The sequence below is a fragment of the Panthera uncia genome, chromosome B4, assembly GCF_023721935.1.
Source record: "Panthera uncia isolate 11264 chromosome B4, Puncia_PCG_1.0, whole genome shotgun sequence".
Classification (NCBI taxonomy): Eukaryota; Metazoa; Chordata; class Mammalia; order Carnivora; family Felidae; genus Panthera; species Panthera uncia.
In genome coordinates, this window is record NC_064809.1 from 48,914,115 (window position 1) to 48,922,138 (window position 8,024).

An 8,024-nucleotide genomic window follows, 5' to 3' on the forward strand; every position below is an offset into this window, starting at 1 on the left:
TATATATATATATATACACACACACACACACACACACACACACATATACACACACATACCAAGCAAATGAAGAAACAAAATTACATTAATGGAATTCCAGTCCCTAGTTCCCCACGTAAACAGTAAACTGTTTGGAAGTTGTCACCCAGTTCTAACACCAAGCCAAAAACTGAACAGACTGAAAAAGCAAACACTTTTGAATCCATTAGAGATGGGAGGATACAGGGCAAACTGCTGCTCCCAAGATTGGAAACACAAGCAAACACAGGGAGTCATAGCTTAATGCAGCAGAGACTCAGGAGCAGAAACCACTGAGGAAACCAGCACTGTGGTAGGAAAACATGAACTGCAATTAACAAATTACTGGAGGCCCAGTGTGGACAACTCTAACAGTAAAAAAAAATCCAGGGTACCAAGTCATTGGAGGCCCCCAGAATATTGTGAGATACACCTCCAGAGCTCTATCAGATTCCCACAAATATCAGATAAATCCACTCAGACTATGGGCATGGAGAGAGGAAAGGAATCATTCTGAAATATATTAGAGCACTCTATTCTTCTTCTTTAAAAAATTTTTTTTTCAACATTTATTTAATTTTGAGAGAGTGAGAGAGACAGAGTATGAGCAAGGGAAGGGGCAGAGAGAGAGGGAGACACAGAATCCAAAGCAGGCTCCAGTCTCTGAGTTATCAGCACAGACCCCAACATGGGGCTCAATCTCATGAACTGTGAGATCATGACCTGAGCTGAAGTGTGACGTTTAACCTACTGAGCCACCCAGGTGTCCCAAGAGCACTCTGTTCTTCTTAACAAGACCTATATTCAGGGAAACTAGTTTACTACAGCTTAACCTGCTGGGGTATTATCAGTGCCTAACTGAGCTAGAAAGGGGAAATACCTTTCTAGCCATGATGACTTTAGCCATCTTGCTTCACCTCAGAGGAGAGAGGAGTGGGGGAAAAACACATAAGAAACACGAAGTTTACAGTCCAGAGGCAGAGTAAGAGGCTTACTAAAATACTGGGACATAATCATAGAAAACTTCCCTTCTCCTGGTAACTCATAACCACGTTATTAAAGGCCTCTTTATAGCAGCTCCTTTTTATCACTACATCATGTTCAGCTATCAAGAAAAAAAATTATAAGGCATACCAAAAAGCAAAAAACACAATTTGAAGAGATGGAACAAGTGTCAGAACAAAACATACAGGAATTATCAGACTGCAAGATGAAAACAATTAGGATTAATATGCTGAGGCTTTAATGGATAAAGAAGATTGCATTCAAGAATAGATAGCAAATGTAAGCAGACATATGGAAATAGTAAGAAATAATAAAAAAGAAAGCTAAAGGTCAAAAACACTGTAAGAGAAATGAAAAATGGTTTTGATGGGCTTATTGATAGGTGGAACATGGCTGAGGGAAGAATATCTGAGCTAAAGGATATAGGAATAGAATCTTCAAAAAATGAAAGGCAAAGATAACAGACACTGAAGAAACCAGAACAAAATATCCAAAAAGAGTGAGCCAACAACAAAAAGGTATATACATATAATAGTAATACCAGGAAGAGAAAAGAAACAGAAGAAATATTTGATGCAATATAACTGATAATTTCCACAAATTAATTTCAGACATCAAATTGAAAATTCAAAGAACGCCAACCAGGATAAATGCCAAAATAACTAAGACATATCATCTTCAAACTACAGAAAATAAAAAACAAAATGAAAAAATTCCTAAAAGAAGCCATGGGGGAAAATACCTTACCTGTAGAGGAACTAAGGTAAGAATTATATCAGAGTTCTCAGTAACTATGCAAGCAAGAACAGAGTGAAGTGAAATATTTAAAGTGTTGAGGGAATAAAACAGTAACCTAGAATTCTATACCCTGAAAAATTATACTTCAAAAATGAAGGAAAAATAAATATTTTTTTCCAGACAAGAAAAATTAAGGGAATTTTCTGCCAGCAAATCTGCTTTGCAAGAAATGTTAAAAAGAAGTTTTTAAAGATGAAAAGGAAAATATAGGTCAGAAACCAAGATCTACATAAAGACAGGAAGACCAATGAAGAAGGAATAAGTAAAGGCAAAAAAAACTTTTATTTTTCTTATTCTTTTTCTATAATTATTTTAAATTTATTTTTTTTTAATTATATTTATTATATTTACTTTATATTGAAGTATAGTTGGCATACAATGTTTATATTAGTTTCAGGTGTACAACATAGTGACTGGACAAGTCTATACATTACACGGTGCTCACCACAATAAGTGTAGTTACCATCTGTCATCACACAAAGTTATTACAATATTATTGACTATATTCTTTATGCTGTACTTTTCCTCCCTGTGACTCATTTATTTTATGAATGCATATTTGTACCTCCTAATCCCCTTCACCTATTTTTATTGGAATATAGTTGACATACAATATTATATTAATTTCAAGTGTATAAAATAGTGATTTCACAGTTATATAGATCATAAAATGCTCATCAGGGGTACCTGGGTGGCTCAGTTGGTTAAGTGTCAGACTTTGGCTCAGGTCATAATCTCGCTATTCATGAGTTCGAGCCTCGCATCTGGCTCTGTGCTGACAGCTCAGAGCCTGGAGCCTGCTTCAGATTCTGTGTCTCCCTCTCTCTCTGCCCCTCCCCTCCCCTCACTCCGTCTCTCTCTCAAAAATAAATAAAACATTTTAAAAAATGCTCATCATAATTAGTAGAGTTGCCAATTATCATATAAAGTTATTGCAATATTATTGACGTCAAAACCATCTGTCAACTGAATATAATTGACTTCTAAACTACTTCATGCAACAGAAACAGAATACACATTTTCATACATCACAACCAAGTACAATTTATCCTAAAAATACAAAGCTGGTTAACATTTTAAAAATAATTAATTTAATCCATTATATCAACAAGTTAAAAAAAGAAAAAAAGTACATTATCATATCAATAGATGAAGAAAAGCATTTGACAGAATCCAGCACGCTTTCATGATAAAAACTGTCAATAAACTAAGAATATTGGGGAACTTTACAAATTCATAAAGACTACAAAAAAACTTACAGTTGACATCATACTTAATGGTGAGAAACTAAAAGCATTTCCACTAAGATCAGGTACAAGACAAGGATATCCCCTCTCACCACCCCTTTTCAACATTGTACTGGAATTTCTCACTGATTCAATAAGGTAAAAGAAGGAATTAAATGCATACAGAATGGGGAGGAGAATATAAACTCTCTTTGTTCACAGATTATATAATTGTTTCTATAGAAAATCTGAAAGACTCAACAAAAAAACTAGAACTAATAAGTGATAAAAGCAAGGTTGCAGGATAAACGATTAATATACAAAGGTTAATTGTTTTCTAATATATTAACAGTAAACAAGTAGAAACTGAAATTAAAAATATAACATCATATACTACAGAACCTCCAAAACTGAAATACTTAGGTATAAATCTAACTAAGTATGTATAAGATATATATACGAAGAAGATTACAAAACTTTGATGAATGAAATCAAAGAACTAAATAAATGGAGAGATATTCCATGCTCATGGATAGACAGATTCAATATTGTCAAGATGTCATCTCTTCCCAATTTGATTTATAGATTCGGTGCAATCCCTGTCAAACTCCAGCAAGTTATTTTATGTATATTGACAAACTATTTATTCTAAGGTCTATATGGAATGGTGAAAGATCCAGAATAGCTAACACAATATTGAAGAATAAAGTTGAGGATTGATGCTACTCAATTTCAACATTTATGCTGCAGTAATCAAGGAAATGTGGAATTGGAAAAAGAATAAACAAATAGAACAGTGAAACAGAAAACAGATCCCACATAAATATAGTCAACTGGTCTTTGACAGAGGAGCATAGGCAATATAATGGAGCAAAAATATTATCTTCAACTAATATTGCTGAAACAAATGGACATTCCTATGCAAAATGATAAATTTAATATGGACCTTACACCCTTCACAAAAATTAACTCAAAATGGGTAACAAATAAACATATTAAAAGATGCTCTACATCATCTATCATCAGGGAAATAGAATTAAAACAAAAAAATACCACTACATGCCTATTATAATGGCCAAAATCTGGAACATTGGCAAATCCAAATGCTGATGAGGATATGGAGCAAGAGAAATTCTAACACATTGCTGGTAAAAATGCAAAATAACCCTTGGAAGGTAGTTTGCCAGTTTTTTACAAAATTAAATATACTCTTACCATACAATCCAGCAATCATGCTTTGTATTATTTATTGAAAGAAGTTAGAAATTTATGTCCACACAAAAACCTGTATGTGGATGTTTAAGGCAGCTTTATTCATAATTGCCCAAACTCAGAAGCAACCAAGATGTCTTTCAGTAAGTGAATGGATTAGTAAACTGTAGTATAGCCAGAGAATAAAATATTATGCAGCACTAAGAAGAAATGACCTATGAAGCCATGAATGACCTATGAGGCCATGAAAAGACATGGAGGAACCTTAAATACATATTACTAACTGAAACAAACCAGTCTTGAAAGGCTATATATTGTATGATTCCAACTGTACAGCATTCTGGAAAAGGCAAAACAATAAAGACACTAAAAAGATCAGCTGTTGCCAGGAAGGTTTGTGGGGAGGAGAGGACATGAACAGGTAGGGCAGAGAGGACTTTTAGGTCAATGAAAATATTCTGTATATTACAATGATGTATAAAAATCACTGTATGTTTGTCCATAGAATGTACAACAGCAAGAGTGAACTACAAGGTAAATTATGGATTTTGTGTGATTATGGTATGTCAAAGTAGGCTCATCATTGGTGAAAGAAAGACAAGAAAAGAGGAAAGGAAAGGAAAGGAAAAGAAAGGGAAGGAAAGGAAAGGAAGGAAAATAAAGGATAGAAAAGGGGAGAAAAGAAAGAAAAGGAAGACAATAAAAGATAAAAGTGCTATTTTGGTGAGTGACATTGGTAATGGGGGAGTTCATATATGTGGGGAGGCAGGGGATATATAGAAAATCTCTGTCCCCCTCTCAATTTTTTTGTAAACCTAAAAGTCATCTAAAAATAGTCTTTAAAAATAATCACATGAAAAACTAGAAAAACATTCAAGGATATAACACCATTCAAGTAATGTACTTCAGACACATAATTCAAAATAAGTGTACTTAGTATGTTAAAAATATGAGATAATTTTAAATTTTGTCAGAAAACTAGAGAAATTCTGGAGTGTAGACTTCTGATAGGGGAATGGTGGTGTGAGGAACTACTTAGGATTCTCGGTGGAATCATAACTGGTAAAAATTAAAAGATAAAATATCAATCACTTAAAATCTCTGAAAACTTTATGACGGAACACAGCAAATGAAGAAATAATTAAGAAAATCTACATGTCAGTAAGAGCAGTGAAAGTCTATGGCATTTGAACCACAACCTTTTCCCTTCCCACATTCTCAGCTCAGTGATCTGGGTGGCACTGGGGTGGCTCAGTTGGTTAAGCTTCTGACTTTGGCTCAGGTCATATCTCATGGTTTGTGAGTTTGAGCCCTGGGTCAGGCTCTCTACTGTCAGTGTGGAGCCCACTTCAGATCCTCTGTCTCCCTCTCTCTCTGCCCCTCCCTCACTCTCTGTCAAAAATACATAAGTTAAAAACAAAAACAAAAACAAATTCTAATCTCCGAGAGTGCAATCATGAACACAGGCTCTATGTTCCCTAGCTTTCAGTGTAGTTTTATAGTGTCTCCCTAGGAGGGACACCTTGTCAGCATTTATCATCCTACCAAGCTCCATATTGTAGAAGATCTATTCTAGGCAAGAGTTAGTGAGAGCTGTGGAGTCTGGAGGGAGCACTTGGGTGGCTCAGTGAGTTAAGTGTCTGACTCTTGATTTCAGTTCAGATGAAGGTTTCATACCTAAAAACAAAAAAATGAGAAAACCAAAGGGTACTGTCCTTCCAGCACCTGGCTCATAAATCAAAGCATGCTTACATGAGAGAGGTGGCCACTGCTCATGCCCACAGCTCTGGAGAAATGATGCAAAGATTTTCCCCAGTGGCTAAAGGGAGGCCATAAAAAGAAAGAGCTCTGTAGCTCTCCCTAAAGTAACTGACTTTATTTGTAAAAGAGTGTCACAAAGTTCAAACCTAACGGTGTTCTTGAAAACAATGGAGGTCTTGATGTCAAGAAATTAAGAAGTATATGGTAGTTTTATGAGGAAAAAAACCAGCTGAACTAGGGGTGCCTGGGTGGCTCAGTCGGTTAAGCGGCCGACTTCGGCTCAGATCATCATCTCGCGGTCCATGAGTTTGAGCCCCGCATTGGGCTCTATGCTGACAGCTCAGAGCCTGGAGCCTGTTTCTGATTCTGTGTCTCCCTCTCTCTGACCCTCCCCCATTCAGGCTCTGTTTCTCTCTGTCTCAAAAATAAATAAACGTTAAAAAAATTAAAAACAAAAACAAAACAAAAAAAACAGCTAAACTATAGACCAGCTGAATGTTTAAAAAGAAAACTCTGGGGAGGAGAAAACTAAGATGAGCTCTCATGGAATCAGAACAAGTCTCAAAGACTTTCTGAAGGGATGGCCCTTGAAAAGGGGCCTGCATTTAGTTAAAACAAACTCAAGAGCATTTTATGCCCAAAGATATTGTTGAAAATCTTTGAGTAATCAGCTGCCAGTAGTGGGGGGCTAACAGCTTAGTATAATACCAACAGAGTAAGACAACTACATGGAGAGATCACACAAAGAAAGAGTCAAAGAAAACTTTGATAAATGTGCTTTCCCCATCGGAGATTGTGCACAAGCCCAAGGCTGTGCCTTCTGAGATGTGAAAATAAATAAACAAATATAAACAAATTATGTTCATGGAATTAAAGGAAATCATACTTAAAGAATTAAAAGAAAGTATTGATGGCAATATCCTATTAAATAAATATTGATAAAGAGATAATCATTATTGAAAAATAACCAATGGAAATTCTGGTGTTGAAAATTTGAATACCTAAAATGCAAAATCCACTAGAGATACTCAACAGTAGATTTGAACTACAAAAGAAAGAACCAGTAAACTTGAAAATTGATTGATAGAGATTAAGCATTCTTAAAATCAGAAAGGAAAATGAAGAAAATAGAACAAACCTCAACAAAATGTGAGGCATGATTAAGTACACCAACATATAGGTAATGAAGTACCAGAAGGAGAGAAGAGAGAGAAAGGAGCAGAAAATACATTAAAGAAATAATTTGTTGGCTGAAAACTTCCCACATTTAATGAAAAATATCAATCTACACCCCCAAGTAGTGAAAAAGAAATCCATGTAGGATAAGCATATCAATCAACACCTAGACATATAATAGCAAAAATGCTGAAAAACAAAGACAAAGGAAAAATCTCAAGTATGGCAACAAAAGCATAAGTAATATGAAAGAAGAAAAAAACAGATAATTTGGACTTCATCAAAATGAAAATCTTTTGTACTTTAGAAAACACCATGGATAAACTGAAAAGACAACACACTGACTGGGAGAAAATACTTGCTAATCATATCTGATAGAAGACGTTTAAAGCAGAATATATAAAGAACTCTTAAAACTCCAAATTAGGGAGATAAAAATCTGTTTGAAAAATTGAAAAAAAAGATCTAAACAGACACTCCTAAGAAGACATAACATAATAAGCACATGAAAATAACTACTCATTAGAGAAATGAAATCAAAATCTCAGCGAGGTATCACTTCACACACACTAGAATGGCTGCAATGAAAAATGTCAGATGATAACGAGTGTTCACAATAATGCATAAAAATTGGAACCTCATAAACTGCTGGTAGTATAGTATAGAAAAACGGTCCATCCATATTAGAAAATTATCTGTCAGTTCCTCAAAAAAAATCCAATTACTGTATGATCCAGCAATTTTACTTCTAACTAGATATTCAAAAGAAATTAATACTATGTCCACACAAAAACCTGTACACAAATGTTCATAGCAACATTATTCATA